Here is a 21571-nt window from a genome sequence, read left to right on the forward strand (position 1 = left end):
TCTGGAATGGCAAAAAAGAATGTACTTTAGGCAGAGGACATATCTCTGTCTCTCTGTTCTAAGCAGCACTCCAAGGAGAAAGAAATCATGTGAAATAGTGGGTAAAGTTACCACCTGGGAAAAGGAATTACTGAGTAACTCTGGAAGTTGTAAGAGCTATTCTTATCTATGGGGGAAATATTAAAACCCTAAATCCCTACTGACAATTTAAACATGTAAGTTGAATCATCCCAGGTTTCTCTCTGAGAATTCATACAAAATCAGTTATTAATATCTTTACCATTTTCCCCAAGCTGCTGCTAATGTAAGACCTCTGGTTCCTTGCAGGATTCTTCCAAAAGGTGATGGAAGTGTGTGGAATGAAATAGTGATGGTGATTTCTCAATCTTATGAATATACTAAAAACTCTAAGTGTACATTTCAAAATTATTAAAATGGTGAATTTCATATTATGCGAATTTTACCTCCAGGAAAAAAAAGTCTCCCAAAATATTTTTGAAACTCCTCAAAGGATATGTTACAAATGCTTACAAAACCAATCCAAGGCTCCTACTTACTTCTGGCCTCTACTACATGCCACTGCTATTTAAATTTTTAGAAATCTATATACTAAAATATTTCAAACATACAGAAAAATGCAGAGTATCCACTATCCAAAATCATATCACCAACCAGAATCAATAAATATTAACATTTTGCCACATTAAGCTTTTCGCTTCAGAATATTTTTATAAAAAATGAAATGTAATATACACTTGAAGACTTTTTCAATTTCCTTCTCTCCTTGCCCCAAAGACAGTTTTCTGAAGCTTTTATGTTTCCTTTCTATAATATTTCTATATTTAAAAATATTCACCACTTATATATTTTTCAAAGCTGAATACAATATTATTTTGTAAATTTATGTTTGATAAATAAATGCTACCTAATGACACACAATTTTTTAAAAGATTTATTTCAGAAAGAGAGAGAAAGAGAGAGAGAGAGAAGCAGACTCCCTGCTGAGCATGGAATCTGACTCTGGACTCAAACTGAAGACCTTGAGATCACAACATGAGCCAAAATCACAAGTTGGACCCTTAACCAACTGAGCCATCCAGGCATCCCTAACCACACACAAATTTTTATTCCATATTATGTTTTTAAGATTTTTGTTGAGATATGTAAATGTGTTTAATTCACTTTACTTCTTTATACTATGGCATCATATATATGTAGTACAATTATTTATTCATTCATTCCTTATTGATAGGCAGGATTGATTTGTCTATTGATTTCCAAATATTTGCTATTACAAACAAAATCATACTGATCATCCTTTTGAATGTCACCATGTGCACATTCCTTTTTTTTTTTTTTTAAGATTTTATTTATTTATTTATGAGAGACACAGAAAGCGGCAAAGACAAAGGCAGAGGGAGAAGCAGGCTCCATGCAGGAAGCCCAATGTGGGATTTGATCCCGGAACCCCGGGATCATGCCCCAAGTCAAAGGCAGATGTTCAACTGCTGAGCCACCCAGGCATCCCACCATGTGCACATTCCTATGCGTTTCTCAGGGATGTGTATAAGAAATAAAATTTACAAGATATTACCAAATTCCTGTCCAAAGAGGTTGCTGTATTTTCCCACATCTTCAGCCACATTTGTTACATCTGTATTCTTTATTTTCATTTTCTTTATGGATGAGAAATAACATCTCCTTATTTATAATTCATTACTGATTAGTGAATTTGACCATCCTTTCTTAAGATTTTGGCCATTTGTGTTTCTTCCTCTGCAAATTTTCAGTTCATATCTTTTGCCAGTTTTCTTTTAAAAAAAAAGATTTTATTTATTTATTCATGAGAGACACAGAGAGAGAGAAGCAGAGACATAGGCAGAGGGAGAAGCAGGCTCTATGCAGGGAGCCCAATGTAGGACTCGATCCTGGATCCCCGGATCACGCCCTGAGCCAAAGGCAGAGCCACCCAGGTGTCCCTTTTGCCAGTTTTCTACCTCTTGCTGCTTTGTGGAGTTCTTTGTATAGTCTGAGTACCATTCCTTTGTTGATTATACGTATCCAAGCCTGAGATTGCCTGCAAAACTTTTAAATTTAAATATAATCAAGCTTATCAACCTCTTCTTTATGGTTTCCACTTTTGCCTCTTGTTTAAGAAGTTCTTTCCTATCCTGTCACAAAGACACTAACTTACATTTTATTAATAACTTTACTTCTTCACTTTTTACATTTGAGTATTTGTTCCTCACTGACCTTTTTTCAAAATAAACCTAATATTTTTTTCTATCTGAATAGACACTTGTCAGAGCGATAGTTACCAAATAGAGCATTTTTTCCCAACTTAATATAATGTCACCATTCACCTATACCACTTTCTGTTTCTGTACTTTTTTGGATTTATTTATTTATTTATGACACTACTTAAGTATCATAGCTTCGTAATAAATATGTTTTGATAGCTGAAAGAGAAAGTCTTTAGTCGCAGGTTGGATTCCCAGGAGAGGAAAACACTGAGAAAGACATTAGCATGCAGAAGGTTTATTATGAATTTCTCTTGGGATTAAAACATGTGGAAGGGAAAGGAAAGATGTGAATTGGACAGAAAGAGAAGATGAGCTGTAATGCAGTCCCAATGAAATCCTCTGCAAACTACACAGGGAATTCTGGAGTTGGGATAGCCTTTCAAAATTATCCCAAGCTGGGACCAAAGGACTTGACCTTTATACCCCAGCACTGATCAGTAAATTGCCTTGAACAAGAGCCATGACCTTGGGGTCTTTTCAACTGATGCAATACTCAAAGTCAGCTGCCAACTAATGAGTGTCTGTCAGCAGCACTCTCAGTATTTGGGGTATTAATTCTTTCTTGCCTCAAGAGAGATCTGTGTGACACATCACATCCTTCCTGTTTTTCTTATTCAAAATTACTTCAACTATTCCTGGCTTTTGACTGTTGATATGAATCTTACAATCAATTCATAAAATTCCATCGAAAGAAAATAACACCTGTTGGTATAATTGGAATTTAAAATGCATAAATTATTTGTGAGGAGATGACATTTATGATACAGATTTCCTCATTCATTGACCATGATTTTTATATTTATTTAAGTCTTCTTAGGTCTTGCAATAATATTTATAATATTTTTCATAATTGTCCCACACAATTTTTATTTAAATTCCAGTTAGTTAATCTAAGTGTAATCCTAGTTTCAGGTGTACAATTTAGTGATTCAATACTTACATACAATACCTGATGCTCATCACAAATGACTTCCTTTATCCCCATCACCTATTTCACCCATCTCCTCGTCTATCTCCCCTCTGCTAACCTTCAGTTTGTTCTCTATAATTCAGAGTCTGTTTCTTGGTTTGCCTCTCTCTTTTATCCCGTATGATCATTTGTTTTGTTTCTTAAATTCCATTTACGAGTGAAATCATATGGTATTTGTCTTTCTCTGACTAACATTTTGCTTAGCATAATATTCTCTAGCTCCATCTGTGTCATTGCAAATGGCAAGATTTCATTTATTTTTATGGCTGAATAATATTCCACATATATATTTTTTTCTTTTCATCTTTTTTATTTTGCACTATAAAAAACAACAACACCCAGTAACATACTGCTGTTCTTCACATTCATATGGATTTTAGGAAATTATTGCCTTTTCCCCTAGAGATAGAAACTACAGACAAAAAAAGAAGTGCCACATTACAAATCTGCAAACCCCAGAAGTCCACACCCTGAAGACAATCCCCAGGGGTAGGGAAGAAAACATGTGTCACAAGAGATGAGACAAGCACACATTAAGGACAGCAAGCTGGGGAAACGACCAGTTCAATGCCAGTGATCCGGATGCAGCGGGTCCTTTTTACTCTTGGCAGCATAGCCACCCCCTCAAAGGGGTGATTTTCGGTCTAAGGTCTGAAGACCTCTTTTCAAATGACACAAGAGATGCTTTGAGGAGGGGGTGACGAGAAAGGTTCAAGTATGAATAAGAATCATGTGAAGTCCAAAGTCAGGGAAGAACCTCCAGTGGGAAGGAAGCCCAGACAGGTCAACATCTTGCTACTTCAACTACCTGCCTTCACATGGGACCCAAGAGGGAGTCTCAAAACCATGTGAGGGTTCAAATAAGCATTTTGATCTCATCCCTCCACACCCTGGAGGTGTTACTTTCCTGACTGGGTGGTGATCAGCCAGTATTATATATATATATATATATATATATATATATATATATATATATATATATACCACTACCACATCTTTTTTATACATTCATCAGTCAATAGATATTTGGGCTCTTTCCATAACTTGGCTATGGTAGATAATATTGCTATAAACGTTGGGGTTCGTGTATCCCTTTGAATTAGTATTTTTGTATTCTCTGGGTAAACACCTGTTAGTGTCATTGCTGGATCGTAAGGTAGTTATATTTGTAACTTTTTGAGGAAAATTCATACTGTGCTGTTTTCCAGGGTGGCTGCACCAATTTGCATTCCCACCAACAGTGTATGAGTTTTCTCCTTTTTCCACATCCTTGTCAACACCTATTGTTTTTTGCATTGCTGATTTTAGCTATTCTGATAGGTTTGAGGTGATATCTTATTGTAGTTTTGACTTATATTTCCCTGATGATAATGTTCAGCAACTTTTTGTGTGTTGGCCATTTGTATGTCTTCTTTAGAAAAATGTGTATTCATGTCTTCTGCTCAATTTTAATTGGATTATTTGAGCTTTGGGTATTGAGTTGCATAAACTCTTTATAGACTTTGGATACTAACCTTTTATGAGATATGTCACTTGTAAATATCTTCCCCCATTCCATAGTTTGCCTTTCAGTTTTGCTGATTGTTTCCTTGGCTGTGAAGAAGCTTTTTATTTTGATGAGGTCCCAATAGTTTATTTTTGCTTTTGTTTCTCTTGCCTCTGGCAACATATCTACTAAGAAGTTGATACTGCCAATGTCAAAGAAGTTACTGCCAGTTAATGGTTTCTTGTCTCACATATGGTCTTTAATCCATTTTGAATTTATTTTTGCGTATAGTGTAAGAAGGTGGTCTAGTTTCAGCCTTTTGCATGTTGCTGTCCAGTGTTCCCAAGGCCATTTGTTGAAAAATGTTTTTTTCCATTGATTATTCTTTCCTGCTTTGTAAAGATTAATTGACCATAGAGTTGTGGGTTTGGCATTATTCTATTCTTGACATTAAAGAGAATGCTAAGCAACCTTAATCAGATTAAGAAAATTCCCTTCAAATCCTAAATTTTTTTCCAAAGGGTTTTTTAAATCAATATACTAAACATTTTGGAGGTAGGATATTAATAAGGTAAATTAATGAAGTAGGCATTATTATTATCTACATTTTACAGATGAGAAAGTTGGAGGAAGTAACTTGTCCAAGATCACACAGCTAATAAATGATAGAGCTAGAATTTGAACACAGGAAGTCTGTCTTTACTGTACATGTTCTTAATTGTGACACTGATTGACTCCTAAGCTCTCTAGGAAAGCCATCCAACTTCCTTGATATTATTTCCTAATATTTTATTTCTAACTTATTTTTATTTTGTCCCCCAGTTTTCGTTTTTACCTGAAGCCCCAGACTAATGAAAAGATTCTTGCCACTTCCAGACTCAATTTTACAGAGCATTCAACTCTTTAGGCATCTTAGCTTTGAGATTTGTGCAAGAATCTCAGTCCCAGGGCGACATTTCTGGTCCTTACCTGGGTACTAAAATCCAAATTTCTGGCCATTAGGATTATATTTGGGAACAATACCTTAGAAGTCAGTTGTCATGGCATTAGTTTATATGCTTACTATCCTGTTTTCTTGTTTCCTTTTTATTTTTGACATCTTATATTTTTCTTTTTCATTGCATTTCACTATAACTTTTTGTTATGTTTTTATCCAGCATTTCTGTGTTTGGAAACATGGAGGTGAGAAGAAAAGGTGTGTCCCTCAGTGTCATCTCAGTTCCAGTGTTGGTGGAATTTTCGCTTCTTATTATGTCCCTTCTAAACTCTTATTAATATTTTCCTGTCCTTGTCTCCATTCACTTTTTTAGCCTGGCTCAACCACTCTAAATTTCTTAGTGATGCATAATTTTGCAGGTTGCAAAGCTAGAGGGACAAGGCACTCTCCTCCATGTGAGAAACAATTGGTAGAGGAACAAACACAGTTACTTTGGCCTAAAGATGGCTCTTTCAGTCCTCCCCATTGAGGTAGGTTTCAGTCACTAACTCTGAATACTTACCCACTTCTCTTCTCCTACTCTCAGGCCCTGCTGCTGAATCTCATGGAACCAGATTTTTCTAATCTAATAATGAATTTGATTTCAGTGGCTCTGTCATCTCTTCCAGCTCCACTTGTGCTGGCACCCATCCTCCCCCCTCCCCCACCCCAGTCAGCACCTCTGCCAATTTTCAGAAGACTCAGCAAACACAAGTAAGTACTTGAAGAGGGACAAAGATGGGGTAAAGAGGGATACCACCTCACTTTGCATTGTGGACTTACCTAGTCAGCTCTAGCCCACCAAGCCCCACTGCTGGCACTAAAAAGAAAACAAATCAAACGTGATATGAATTTTATTTTTTAAAAGATTTTATTTATTCATCCATGAAAGACACACACACATACACACACACAGAGGCAGAGACATAGGCAGAGGGAGAAGCAGGCTCTATGCAGGAAGCCCAATGTGGGACTCGATCCTGGATCCTGGGATCACGACCTGAGCTGAAGGCAGATGCTCAACTGCTGAGCCACCCAGGTATCCCTGAATTTTGTTTTAAAAGAATAAATTAAAACTTTTCTTTCAAATAGAGATGTTTTGTTTTGTTTTGGGCAATAATGAGATTTCCCACCAGTTCTCCATTCATAGAAGAGATGTAGGATGATTACAGAAGACCTAAATTTGGGTCCACCTTTTCAAAGCATTAAATCAGCATTTCAAGATAGAATGGTCAGTCTAGATAAGATGTGAACATCTATAATTAAGGAGCTAATCTGGATGGGGACCACTTCTACCTGTTTGGTAAAGACAAACTTTCAACATTTATTTATTTGTTTGTTTATATTTTGCATACATTAAAATTCATATATTTTTGAGGAGTATATATAGTATTATGACTTTTACATATGCCTAGGTTATATAACCATGATCACAATCAAAACAGACAGTTCCATCACTCTCAACATTCCCTTGTACTGTCTCTCATGTCTAAATCCTGGAAGCGACTGATTTGTTTTCCATCACTATCATTTTGCCTTTTCCAGAAAAACAATTATATAGTATGTAATTTTTTGAGATAGTTTGCTTCACTTAGCAGAATGCATCTGAAATTCATGCATGTTGTTAGCATCAATAGTTTATCCTTGCTTAATGCTGAGTAATATTCCATTGTATGAATTTACTATAGTTTGTTTAGCCATTTACCTGTTAAAGGAAGTTTGGGTTGTTTTCAGTTTGGGGTGATTATAAATAATTCTGCTTAAATATTTTTATAGGCTTTTTGTGTAAAAAGAAGTGTTCATTTCTCTAAGGTAAATACCTAGGACTGGGACTGTATGGAAAGTTTATGTTTAACTTTATAAGAAATTACCAAACCATTTTCTGGAATTGTTATGCCATAAGTCACATGTATCAAAGTCCTTGAGGCTCTACATCTTTGTCAAACCTTGATGGGCCAATTGTGTGTGTGTGTGGGGGGGTTGTTATTATTTTGTAATTTAGACATTCTATAATAGATGCTTAGCAGTATGGATAGCAAATTAGCACACGAAAAGATGCTGGACATCATTATCCATGAAGAAACTGAAAATCAAATTTTCTAAAACTCTTATGAAAAGGGTATTATGCTTCACACTAAAGAAATGAAGATTTCTTTCCAGGAGGTAAATAGTGCAGCAATGTTGGAAGTATGACTCTCAATTAAATATGGTCTGTGGATAGAGGAAGAATAGAGAGAAGAAATAATAAAGATTCTGGAAAAATGCCTGGTCCAAAAATAAGAAAATACACTCCATAGTGTCCTGAAGGTCATGTGCTGAGTATCTCTAATCTGTTGTTGGAAGTCAAGTGTAGAATTGATTTTCTAATAATAGATTTTTGACAATTGTTGAAAGAAAGGTATTACATTTGCAATTGAAAAGTGTAAGTTTTCTGTGCTGTCTGAAAATTCAATGGTCTCTTCACTACAGGAAACAATGTGTTACATATAGATAAATAGAAGGAAACTGAATTGCTGGGCATCAGTCCCTCCGAAGGGTTCCATAAAATTGAGAGACCTTCAATGGTTTGTATAAGTTCTAGAAATTTGAGGTGAAATTATAGTCCTAGACTTAAAATCCTGCCAGAAGATCTTGCCCCCTACATGTTATCTTCCCCAACAAGTTCCAAGAGCCTCTGTTCCTTTGGCCTTCTCCAGTTTCCCTTCGGTGCTTTATAATTATAAATTTTTCCTTCTAATTTGAAAGATCCAGGCCTCTTGTCTGGTTTTCTTTTATATCTCATCCTGCCTCCAACTCTCTCTAGACCTCAGCCCCAGGCTTCTGGCCAGGAATATTTCCCACTCTTTCAGCCAGGAAGGCTTTCTATGGTTGGAGGGGATATCTGTCTCTGTGTGGCCTCTGAAGCTTCCCATAGAGCTCCTCCAATTTTGTTTTCCTACTCCAATGATTTCTTCTTCACTTTTTTGTCAGCTCTAAGGACATATTTTTTTTTTACTTTAAGCATTGGCAATACTATTAGCTAAACTCTAAACTCCTATTCAAGTCTTGCTTGAGTTATTTTTCGTTTCCTCTGGATTGCAGTAAGTTTTCAATTAGTTTCTTCCTGACTTAATTCACACCTTCTCTGCTTTCTTTGACCACTTTCATGCTGATATACACTATAAATTATTTATTTAAAGTCATATAAATCCAATCCTAAATTGAGGGCTCCACTGTTCCATGATTGATTAACACAATAATGTTTTCAATTTGCTTCGTTATACGGCCATTTCTATGGTACATTGCATCAAGAGGGTACTTTGGAGTCAATTATTTTGATCTATTCATTCTGGAAATAAGAGATAATATTCTTTGAAAGAAAGGATGGCCTGAGATCATTTATGACAAAAGCTTGATACTTCAGGCACAGAGTGATTTGAGTCCTCTTGTGTTGTTGACTCATGATTAGACCTCAAAAAAGCCATTTAGACATATGCTTGTCTGTTAAGCAAGTATAAACTGCCTCTCGGGTTTCAGATGAGAAATAAATTGCTAAATCACTTTCCTAACACATTGTCTTCTGCAGCTCATCCGTTGTCAGGGACCTGAGCCAAGAAGTGGGGAAATAGTTCTCTGGATATCATCACATATCCCTCATAGGTGAGTCACTTCTTTTAGGCAATAGAACTCATACAAGGAACCTAGAAAAAAAATTTTTTTAACCTAAGTCACAAATAAGTCAATTCTTTTAAGCAATGGAACTTACACATAGAAATCTAAAAAAAAAAAAAAAAAAAAAAAAAAATATATATATATATATATATATATATATATGTAAACTGTGTTAGCCTTAACTTGTTTAGCATAATTTATGATGTTGCAAAGTTCAGTCAATCAGCCTGGAGCTCACAAGCCAAGAAAGCTTAAGGGTTATTCTCCTTATACCACTGAATAGCACTGTAGTTAATGAACCAATGAATTATTACTTATCTTGCTAATAGATTGTAAGCTCCATCAAAGCGGAGTTGCTGTCCTATTGTGTTCAATATATATCTGTTAAATAAATTAAAAAGTGCATAAATAACTTTATAATTGAACAGTCAAAATATGGCTTAAAAGTGAGGCTGGTTGTCAGGATTTTGTAGAGTCAGATTCCAAGTTACTCAGGAGTTGGACATTCAATTCCACTTGTCATGTGTTACTGGCATAGCTGACAATTACTGTTTGGTGTATGCAAGTAGGCATGGATTTTTAGAGGAAGTTGGTCTAATTTTTAGTGATAAAGAAGGCTCCTTTTTCTTTTTCTTTCTTCCTTTCTTTTTTTGCAGAGGGGTTTTAAGTCTTCTAAATGAAACTTAGTTACAGGCCTACAAATATTGAACTTGGGATATAAAAACATAAAACTCTACTTATGTGGGCAAACTAGATTGAAGGTCTAAATTAGATTAGGTCCACAACTTAATCATCATTAAAATATATCTACTGCCATCGATTTGGCCTCTGATCAGTCCTGTATATGGAAGCATCTAATTTTTCCAATGTGTACTTAGGTATATATAATAAAACTAGTCTGTGCCTACTTCCTGACTTCTGTTGTTTTGTGCCACCAGAATGACACAGGATTTCAATTGTAGCTATTGAGCTCCCTTTAAACATAGCTGAGGCTGTTGGAGGTAGATCATCAAGCCCAAAGATCAGAGCTAGACATTTTTTAATCTCATTACTATAGTAGTCACTGACTTAGTAGCTCAGGAAATAACCTCTTTTGTGGCAATCCGGAATGGTAATACCAAAACAGAACCTCACCTTGTGGTTTACTGATCTCCAGCACTCTTTCACCTTCCTCAAATGCCTTCTGCGGGTAGCTCAGTTTTTTCCTCTTATAGCCATCATCCTTATAGTCAGTTTTGATAAATTCCAACTCTCTACTCTGAATCATCTAAACTGTAATCCTCAATTTAAAGATCAAAATTACTAAAAAATTCTTCATATCCTGAACCTCAAACTCTAGTTACTTGAAGTGTTATTCATGTTGACATGGAGAGAATGAATAAAATCAGAGAGGCATAAGGAAGAAAGATGGAGAGGAGTCCACATGTCTAAAGGAACAACAATGATTGAAAGAGAGCCAAGATCTTTTAAGGAGCTAAAAGACATTCAACATGGCAGCATAATGATGAGGAAGTAGAATGTTTATTGGGGTGGGTGATGCAGGCCATTGGGGGTCTTGGAAGCCACACTAAGGAGTTTGGACTTTATCTTAAAGCTATCAAAATTTTTTTAAAAAGATTTTATTTATTCATGAGAGACACAGAGAGAGAGAAAGAGAGAGAGAGAGAAAGGCAGAGACTCAGGCCAAGGGGGAAGCAGACTCCCTGCAAGGAGCCCTATGTAGGACTCAGTCCCAGATCCTGGAATCACACCCTGAGCCAAAGGCAGACGGTCAACCACTGAGCCACCCAGGTGCCACGATATTGAAGATTTCCTAGCAGGATTGTTACAAGGTAAAACATATGATTTTGGAAAGATCAACCTGGTTTATGTATAGAGTAGGGATTTAAGGGAGATAAGACATGTGGTCTAGAGACCTATAGGAAGATGTTGTAGAAATCTGGGAAAGACGTGCTGTTGGGTTGAACTTGAGAATGGCAATAGAAATGGAGACAAATTAATGAATTAAAGAGGATTTTAGTACAATAATTAGCAAGCTTTGCTGATCAATAGAATCAAAGGGTAAAAGAAAGAGACTCGCTAAGATTGACTCTAAGATGTGTAGGAAGGTGGTTAATTTGATTTTAGAGAGGTTTGGGGCACCTGTAAGAAATCCAAGTAGAAATATTCATGAAACATTTAAATAACTATATCTGGTTATTATAGAAAAAAAGCTTTGAGTTAAAGATGTAGATCAAGAATTTGTCTGTATATAGATGATAACTGAAAACCAGGCGACTGGATGAGATTGCTAATAGAACCAACAGAATAAAGAGAGAAAAAGAATAATGTTTATGTCTTGGCTTTAGTTCTCAGAAAGTAGAACCTTAGGCAGAAGCTTCTGCACTACTAACTTTGTTAGAGCATATACAATCAAATGGAAGCAGGAGATGAAAAGGGAAATGAGTCAAAGAAGAAAAAAGAACTGATAGGCATTTGTTTTACCCAGCTGGTTACTGCTTAAAATCATATGGGACTATTTTTAAGAGGCTTAAACTCAGCACTGTATGGGAGAGGAGTCAAAATGAAAGAATATATCAACCCCAAATCATGGCTCCCATCTACCATTGGTCAAAGGTTTGCCCCAGTGATGTTAACTTTCCACTTTCTCCACCTCCAATATAGACATCTCCACTTCAGGGTTGTTCCTTGCATAGGTGAAGAGGTGATATATTACCAGTCATTGGTCATAGGGAAGCCCCAGAATGGGGGGCAAGAGTACTTATAATACCTTTCCTTTTGGGCTATTTCTATATATATTGTAAACTCTTGGTTATTTCTCCCAATGCTGTACCAGTTATATAGGCCCTAGGGATACTTGTTGATTGTAAATTATTTGAAGGATGAAATGATCATTGAAAAACTGTGCCTGGAGGTTAAATTATCTAGCTCATATTTCAAAGTACTAAATTCCAAAATGACAATTCCCTGAAGCTCAGACGCTATGTAACTAGTAAGCCGTCCAGGTTGAGACGTCAGAATGAACTGAGTTTTTCTCCCTTCATCTTCCTCTGTCTCACTTTCTGTCTGTCTCCTTTTACTGCCTGTCTACTCTTTCTCCACATACATACACATCCCTCATTGTTTTCTTTCTTCATTCTTCATAGCTCTCTCTCATTTTCTTCTCACTTCCTTTTCAACCCACCTGTCCTTTCTCCTTCCTCTTTTCTCTTCCCACATTTTAACATTTCATTAAGCACTTATTATGTGTAAGTCCTTAAAAAGAAGAAAAGTACTGACCTCAAGGACAAGAAAATCTAAGTGAATGGAACACACACCTTAATACAATCTTTCAGTAAGTGTCTGGAACCCGACTCTCTATTCCCACTATTTCTATTTTCTCTTCTCACCTTGCTACCCTTATTCTTGCCTCCAATTTCCAACAACTCACTTTCCACTGGTCATCAAAGTGTGCTATAGCTTTGGGTATGCAACTTTGGACTTCAACCACAAGTAGGCGAAGGTCAGCTGTACCACCAGCCAGCAGAGTAATTTTGGAAAAATGAGAATAATAGTGTTTATTTTCCAGGACTATGCTAGATTTAAAGATAATGTATGTAAAGCATGTACCTGGTTCAGATGTACTATTCAATACAAAGAACTGTGATAATACAATCAGCATAATACATCTAGTATTATTGAGTCACATTCTACATTTTATGTTTAAAAGCCAGATTTGAGATTAACCCTTTATAGTTATTAAAAGTAATTAGCAATTAAATGAAGCTCCTTATGTATCACATGGCTTCTGATAGGGGTAGAGATGGGGAGGGGAGTTATCTCATTCTGTGGGAACCAACATAGGGACATTTTGCCTGAAAATGAATGTGTGAGAAGCAATATCTCACCCTTTATCCATCTAACCTCCTGTCCTTCCCCTTCCAATGACTAAGTAAAGTATATTTTCTCATTAAAGGAGTCTGCTTTCTTTATGTTTAAATTTAGTTCCATGCTATAAATTTCTAACTTTACCCACAACATGGGCTGCTTTCTATTGAGAAGATTTCATGAAAAAGTCAAGCTAATTTTTTTTCCCAGAATTGTGGTTTTGGTATGCTGTTGGCATTGACAGTCCCTATGGTTACACATTCTGTTAGCCAGAGCACTTCTCACAAGCAAGCAGAGAAGTAGAAACCAGAAGGGAGAAGGTGGCAGGCAGTGCCGAGCAAGCAGTCTGGTCAAGGAAAAGTAATGTGGTAGGATTGATAGATGAAAGAATGACTTGTGAAACAAAGACAAGCAAAGGCAGGAGGAATAATAACCCAGCTGAAAAGGACTCTGGAGATAAAAGAAAAAAAGAAAGAATTTACCACAAAAAAAATACGATAAAAATATAACACTTATTAATACAAAGCTAGATAAAAATGAAATTTGTTTTAACTTCCTAAATTATTATATGGGGAATAAAGAATATTTATTTTGTGAATGTAAGGCATTTGGAGTTATTTTATGTCTCCAAATAGTCCTTGCATTAAAACGTAGAAGTCAAATCTATCTATTGATATAGATTCTCTCATATTCCTAGATTGGATGTTTCTTTAGCTTTTTGAGCCATGAGGTACTTTTAAAAATCTGATGAGAGTTGTAGACCCTCCAGCCTAGAAAATAAATACACTTATAAACAAAATATTATGCACATAATTTTATTCATTTGTGGTAATGCTAATGGCTCTTACTGGATTCCAAAATTCTCTGATTAAGAAACTGGAATAAAATATTTCAATTTCATTAACTGATACTTAACTAAAGAAAAGCATTTTCATAAATGAATCCTAATATCCTCAAATGGTAAACATTGAGAAGGATGTAGAGTTATTATTTGGTCCCAAATTCTAAGAAAAGATTAAAATCTTCACTTGTTTATTTTATAGTACAAATTAAATATAACATTAACAAGACTGTCAGATTGACTTGATAACCTGCTTATGTGTTTTCTCTAAGGGTTTGTATGAAAAATTATGTACATTTCAGCTGATCCACTTTAGGTAGATCGCTTGTCTGATCAAAGGCAAAGAATCTTCAGAGAGAGGAGGCAGGGTAAAGAGAAAAGGAACTAGAGAAGAACTATGATCAGAGAGAGGTTTGCAAATCTACTTTAAGATGGTAAATAAATGATGAACACAAGAAGTTTGGAGAACTAACACCAAGAAATGGCCAAAGCACACAATTGATTTGGTATAAGAACTCTGTAAAGCATAAATCTTAAGAATCAAAAGTGAAATTTAAAGACCCATGAATTGCTAAATGCAATGTGGGAACCTGGGTTGAATCCTGGAACAGAAATAGTCCATCAGTGGAAAAGCTAGAGAAAGCTGAATAAAGTCTGTTTTTTAGTGACTAGTATCGATGTTAATTTCTTGATTTTCAAAATACCATAGTTTTGTAAGATGATGGCGTGGGGAGAAGTTGAGTACTATTCTGCAACTCTTCTGTAAATCCAAAAGTATTTCAAACTAAAGGCTAAAACTTTTTTAAAAGAACCTTGACTGGAGGAACTAGAATGGATCTTGAAAAAAAAAAAATCAGATCATCTAATCTGATTTCAGAAAACTGTGTATATATCCCACCTTGAAACAAAGAATCCACCTGCTTCCTCAGTAAATCTACTCTCATATTTCATCTCCCTTATTAAATAGCTCTACTGTATACTTAACGTGGATCCTCTGACCGGATTTCTTTTCATTCAGGAAGAAAAGAAAATGCCTGGTTGACCATGGTGTAGCCTTTTATATTCCTGAATTAGATCTTCTATTTCCTGGAGCAAAAAGATTCCTCTCTAACCTTTCTCAAGATGAAATTAATCCAGCAATTAATCATTTCCATTCTGTTTAAACTTGCTTCAAAATTTAAGTTCCTCCTAAAATCCTATCTATGCATGCTAAAAATATCTAGTGTGTACATCTAGATGTATGTCCTTAGTGTGTGAGCAGTAGGGGAAGAAAATTATTTTTTTTAAAATATTTTATTTATATATTCATGAGAGACACAGAGAGGTAGAGACATAGACAGAGGAGGAAGCAGGCTCCCTATGGGGAGCCTGATGCAAGACTCAATCCCAGAAAGCCAGGATCACTTCCTGAGCCGAAGGTGGATGTTCAACCACTGAGCCACCCAGGCGGCCCTAGGGAAAGAAAATTCTGCTCTTCCAGTGTTTAAAAGCAATTATATTGGCTGGATTAATAAAAATAGATCTACTGAACATTTTTGTGTAATTCAATAAAACAAATGTTAACTGAAAACCTTTATAAGCCATGTCCTGTGCTAAATGATGGGAAAATAAGACTAAGATGAAATCCTTGACTTCAAGGAGATTCCATTTTAGGGAATACACAGATAAGGAAAGAGGCCATTTCAGTTTATTAAATTCTTTCAGATAATATGCATAGGGTCTCAAGGAATTGTACAAGAAAGGCACTGGGACTCTGGCCAAATGCATATTTAATCATTATTTTGCCCAATGTTAAACACCTATAAAACAGACTAAAATGGCATCTTTCCCATGGCTTCTTTTTTTTTTTTTTTCAGGCAGATGCTTTCCTCCTACACAAAAAGGATCTCTTTAAATTGTTTTACTCTAGAAACAATGCATCTATGACATGCCATTTTCTGTGAAACACATTGTTGCATTTTGGTCTAACACATTATTTTCCCAATGACTATTTATCATCTGCTCCATGTTTGTCTAATGAACAAAAAGTGAAAGGCAACAAAATAAATAAACCTCAGCAAAACAATGAAATGGCAACCATGCATCATTGATTTAGCAGGGGTAAAGATGGAACAAATGAAGAGACCATAGTGACTTAGTTGCGTCTGAATACCCAGAAAAAGGCATCTGTTTCTCCACAAGTTAATAGTACCAACTGTGCCAACTAGTTGGAATAACTGAGGGAAAAAAAGCCAGCCAGATTTTAATACAAAAAAATTATTCAGCGGTATTCAGGTGCTCCAACAGTATACAGTCAATCAAGAAGCAAACAAAGCAGCTATAATAAGATTTCAAGTGTGTCCACACACAGCAATTTCTCCTATCACTATCATTAATTCAAGCAAGGGAAATATTTTAATATCTAGGAATTACTCTGTATATGGAGCCTGAACTATCATAACAGAATACCATAGAATTGGATCGTTTATTTTTTTCTTTTTTTAAATAAATTTATTTTTTATTGGTGTTCAATTTACCAACATACAGAATAACACCCAGTGCTCATCCCGTCAAGTGTCCCCCTCAGTGCCCATCATCCATTCACCCCCACCCCCCGCCCTCCTCCACTTCCACCACCCCTAGTTCGTTTCCCAGAGTTAGGAATAAAATTCTCACAGTTCTGGAGGCGAGAAGATGTTGGCAAGAGAAGTTTCAGTCTGAGATCTCTTCCTTTGGCTCCTAGGTGACTGCCTTCTTCTATGTGCTCACAGGGTCTCTTCTTTGTGAACTGAGAGTAGAGAGTAAACACAGAGGTATCCCTTTTTATAAGAAGATTTATCCTATTAAATCAGAGCCCTACCCTTAACCTCATTTAACCTTAATTTCTTCCTTAGAGGCACATCTCCAAATACAGTCACACTGGAGGCTCAACATATGAATATGGAGAAACTCAAATATTTAGTTCATAACAACTCATAAGAGAAGAGAGTTGTACAGTTGGAAGGAGAAGAATGCAAACCATCAGGTGAAAAATACATAAAACTGCAGGTTAAAAAGTCAGTTTCTGAATACACATCTTCTAAAAGCAGTGTCAAGTACAGCAGCATTTCTAGAGATGTCAGCGCCTTAGGCATACCTTTCTGATTGTCAGAATGAATAGAGTGTCTCAGGAAACCAACATATCATACATGATAGGAAGTAATGTAGAGGTTGGATTAGGGTTAGAAAAAAGGCACTAGATGCAAAGAAGGTGCTAATAGGTGAATAATGCTTTCCAGGAGACAGTACTTAAAAATTCAAGAAATAGTGACTTTCTAAACTTTGATTTTAAATTTTAATGACTTTCTGAAAGTAGCTTTGGAAGCACATTTAAAGGCATCTGTAAGAGGAACTATAGGATTGTTGGAAGGGTGTGTATGTATGTGTTTTCTCTAGTTTTATCCTAAATATATGGATTACTCTAAGGTAAAACATTTTAACTTCTCTTAGACTTCCCTATTCAATATGTAGAATGATAGTGACATTTTTCCATTACTTATTACATTGAGACAAAGTAACATATAACATATTAATAAAAAGTAATTTTTACAAATTAGAGTTCCAAATTAAAAAAATAGAGAAAGGTCTCTAACACAAACATGAAAGCAGATCATATAATTGGACAAAGCACTAAGCATCACTAGTTATGGGATTCCTCAACTGTAAAACAAGGATGTTAAACTAAAATCTGATCTCTGAGGTTCCTTTGAATGAGACTATGTTTTTTAGGTGATCAAATTGATAAGCATAAAAAGACTGTGGGGGAATCTTATAATTCTTAGATTAAACTGTGCATATTATTCTGACTTTAGAGTGCCATTTTACTTTTGTGTACATTTTAGACTTTGTAAAACAATTTCTCTCACTACACCCTGTGAGGATTTCAGGCTTTGTTTTCCAAACAAAGTAACTTGTTTGAGTCCAGAGGGGTGAAACCTCCTTACTGGAGGTTTTCTCACTAGTAAAAGGCAAAGACTCAATCTACTCTTTGACCATAAATCCAGTATCTTATCTACTCTACCTGCCCAATGGTAAATTCTACTCTTCAGTCAACATAAATACCATTTTCAAATGGAAAGTAAAAAGTTATTCTTCAGTTAATCATATTATTCCATAACCATTTATTTTTTATTGAAGTCTAATTGGCATATAACATTATATTAGTTTCAGGTATACAATATAATGGTTTGATGTTTGTATACATTAAAAAATAATCACAAGTCCAGTTAACATGCATAGTTACAAAAATTGATTTCCCATAAGCATTTATTGAGTATTTATTATACATTTGTGTGGGATTTGCTGTTATTTTTTTTTAAGATTTTTTTTTTTAATTCATGAGAGAGAGAGAGAGAGAGAGAGAGAGGCAGAGGGAGAAGCAGGCTCCATGCCGGGAGCCCAACTCATGACTTGATCCTAGGACTCCAGAATCGCGCACTGGGCCCAAGGCAGGCGCTAAACCGCTGAGCCACCCAGGGATCCCTGGGATTTGCTGTTATATTAAGTAAATCAGAATTACTGCAGGATTCCTCTCTACAAAGCAAATATGAATCTACAGACATATTTGTAAACTGAAGTTTCCACAAATTTAAAATATTTTCCACTCATCCTTAATTTCTACCTCTTTGTAAACTGAAGTTTCCACAAATTTAAAATATTTTCCACTCATCCTTAATTTCTACCTCTTCCATATGTTATGAGATAAAAGATGCCTTTTTTGACTTTACCTAGAGTTTACCCTGAAAGTATACGTTGACTTAAAGCTCTGGCAAGAATAAAATATAATAGGGGAAGGTGTATCATTACCTATTTATTTTCTGTGCATGGCTTCTTGGCTTTGATACATAGGAACTGGCTACTTTGTGCTATTAGGCTAATGTAAAATGCTGGAGGGTAAAGATAGTCTTCATTGCATTGGAAGCTATCCAAATGAGTTCCAAATAACAATGGTGGACATGATAGAAGTTCTGATGAAATTAAGCAATTTCACAAATAAGAATAATTCATGAGATTCCATAACATTTTACTCTCTTGATGTGATAGAAAGATCACCTAATCTTTGCATGTTAAATTGCTAGGAGTTGAACAGTATACCGGTGTACAGTATAACAGTGTGCCAGTATAATTGCTGTGCAGTACTTCTGTTTGAGCTACCAGTAGCTGGGGAAGATTTAGAAAGATAGATCCTAAATAACATTGCTCTTTATTATTAATAGAGAACTGAAAATATAGGAACTTGGAGAAAAGAGGATGGCTTGATGGTTAAAAGCATTGACTGGGGAGACACAATGATATTCAAAATTATGGGATCAGAATGGAGTTGGATTTGGAAGCAAAGAACTGAATTCTAGACTCAAAGTTAGTAAGGTGAGGAGAATAAAAGTTCTGTAGAGCTTGAAGTAGGCTGTGAATGGCCTGAACTTCAGATAGCGGTCATGAATGAAGCTGTATAGGTGAGAATTCTCCTACCTCCTCAATTAATTGCTTATTAAAATCCATTGAAGAGGGGATGTCTGGGTGACTCAGTGGTTGAGACTCTGCCTTGGGCTAGGGGTGTGATCCCTTGGGCTAGGGGTGTGATCCCGGAGTCCTAGGACCCAGTCCCACATCCGATTCCCTGCAGAAAGCCTGCTTTTCCCTCTGCCTGTGTCTCTGCCTCTCTCTGTGTCTCTCATGAATAAATAAATAAAATCTTTTAAAAAAAATCTGTTGAAGAGGACTACACTCAGTTCAAATATCATCACAGATCTAAAGAAGGTTTTATTTCCAAGCCCTTTAAGCAAGACAATTACATCCTTACTTATGTTAATTTGGCAACTGAAGTCAGAGGAGTGGTTCTTTGGGAGTCTTGGGGTCAGAGAATATTGCTAAAAGTATATTCCATTTCTGGACCAGGGAACCCTTAGCATTAAAATGAATTACTTGGTTTCATTCATAGAGAAAAAAACCACACATTTACTTTGCTGAAATGGAGCTAAGAAGCATTTGTAATTAACACAAATTAGGCATGAAAGAAAATGTATGAAAGTGATTTCATTAAAAGGTAAGGGTTATTTTATTAGTATTCACATTTTATAATCATTGGTTCATGGCAAAACTGGGGGGAAAATGAGGCAAAGAAAGAGAAACTGCTACTGGCTGTTAAATTTATTTTGTGTTTTTACAACACTATACATGTGCTGCACATCACAAACTATGCTTATATAATGTCAAACTTTATAAGAAAGATCTTACATAATTATTAACCATATTATAATTTTATGCTTATCATGGAAAAATCTATATTTTGCTCCTAAGGCCGTAAAATACTATTTTATGCCTTGAAAACAGCAAGTAATAAACAGGCTATAAATAAATTTTAATTTCTTTAGAATTCATAACTAATATTGATCATTTGTTGGATGTCCTCAAACTCCTTTGATAAACAGAAACAGACTGATTAAGGGAATTTCATCCATGCAAAAGGCATATATTTTCTCTCAAAAAAACAACCCTTAAATTTTGTTCTAGTGTGTTTAGATATAAATGATTTTTTGTTTAACTTCTATCAATATTTCAAATTATTGCTTTATTAATTACAGTTATCAGAACTTTAAGAATTTTTTGATATTAGCTTATATTTTAAAACATTACAGCAATGTGCATTTCGATTTTGCTTTTTACTATATGTACTTTGTTTTGTAATATACTTGTTAAACTATTATTTTAAAAGCTTCATAAAATAACCAAAGTAATGACAACATTTAACTAAGCCATTCTTCAGGAAAGATCCTAAGAATAATTGACCTAGGTAAATTCTGGAATAGCATTTTTTGGAGATAATCAACCAGACTATTTATGCCATGACCCAGGAAAACAAGCCATATCTAAAAATAATAAAAAATTGTGAATAGGACTGTGATCATATCTTGGTTGGATTCTACCTTTGCAGAAGGTGAATTGGCTCTGATTTTTGTTTTACAATCTTATAAGATATTCTCTTGGCATGAAAAACAAAAACCACAGGTAAATCAGATGTGATTTTGTTTTTAGCTCAACTAATGGAATTTGGGGCTTACAGTGTTGAAAATGAGAAATTTCCAGACAAACTGGGTTGAGTTAGTCACCCACCAATTGTCCTTGCCTCTTTTGCCCACCGGGAAATGAATGTAATGCTCAGGCATATAACTTTCATCTTGAGACTACAAGAACAAATACTTTATGCCAATAGAAGTGCAAATAGATAGGGAAAAACCTAGGTCCCTAATACCCTATATGATCAGCTATATTTTCTTTGAATTGCCTACCTCTGAATTAGATGAGAAAAATCAACCTGGTCTTGTTCAAGTTGCTGTAGTAGTATTTCCTGTCAAATGCAGCCAAATGCATTCTTAACTCATGGATACATCCAGTTGAATCTGCAGATTCTGAGAAGCTTTATGAAAAAAAAAAAAAGATGATTAAGCTGAATCTTCATCAA

General features: G+C 35.5%; 1 long non-coding RNA gene across 5 annotated transcripts in view; it reads right to left on the reverse strand.

Annotated features, from left to right (window-relative positions):
* The window catches only part of LOC102155265, a 70937-nt gene that overhangs the window by 2994 nt on the left and 46372 nt on the right, over window positions 1-21571 (reverse strand). For 2 of the 5 annotated variants that reach the window (XR_005357843.1, XR_005357839.1), the window contains exons 3-5: window positions 21399-21526; window positions 16750-16861; window positions 8975-9415 (exon numbers count right to left, since the gene is read on the reverse strand). This is a non-coding gene — a long non-coding RNA (uncharacterized LOC102155265). Of the gene's footprint in view, window positions 1-6517; window positions 6556-8974; window positions 9416-9574; window positions 9768-16749; window positions 16862-21398; window positions 21527-21571 lie in introns of those variants that run through there. The other 3 variants (XR_005357841.1, XR_005357840.1, XR_005357842.1) reach the window with 3 other exon arrangements.

Source organism: Canis lupus, chromosome 4 (assembly GCF_011100685.1).
Source record: "Canis lupus familiaris isolate Mischka breed German Shepherd chromosome 4, alternate assembly UU_Cfam_GSD_1.0, whole genome shotgun sequence".
Classification (NCBI taxonomy): domain Eukaryota; kingdom Metazoa; phylum Chordata; class Mammalia; order Carnivora; family Canidae; genus Canis; species Canis lupus.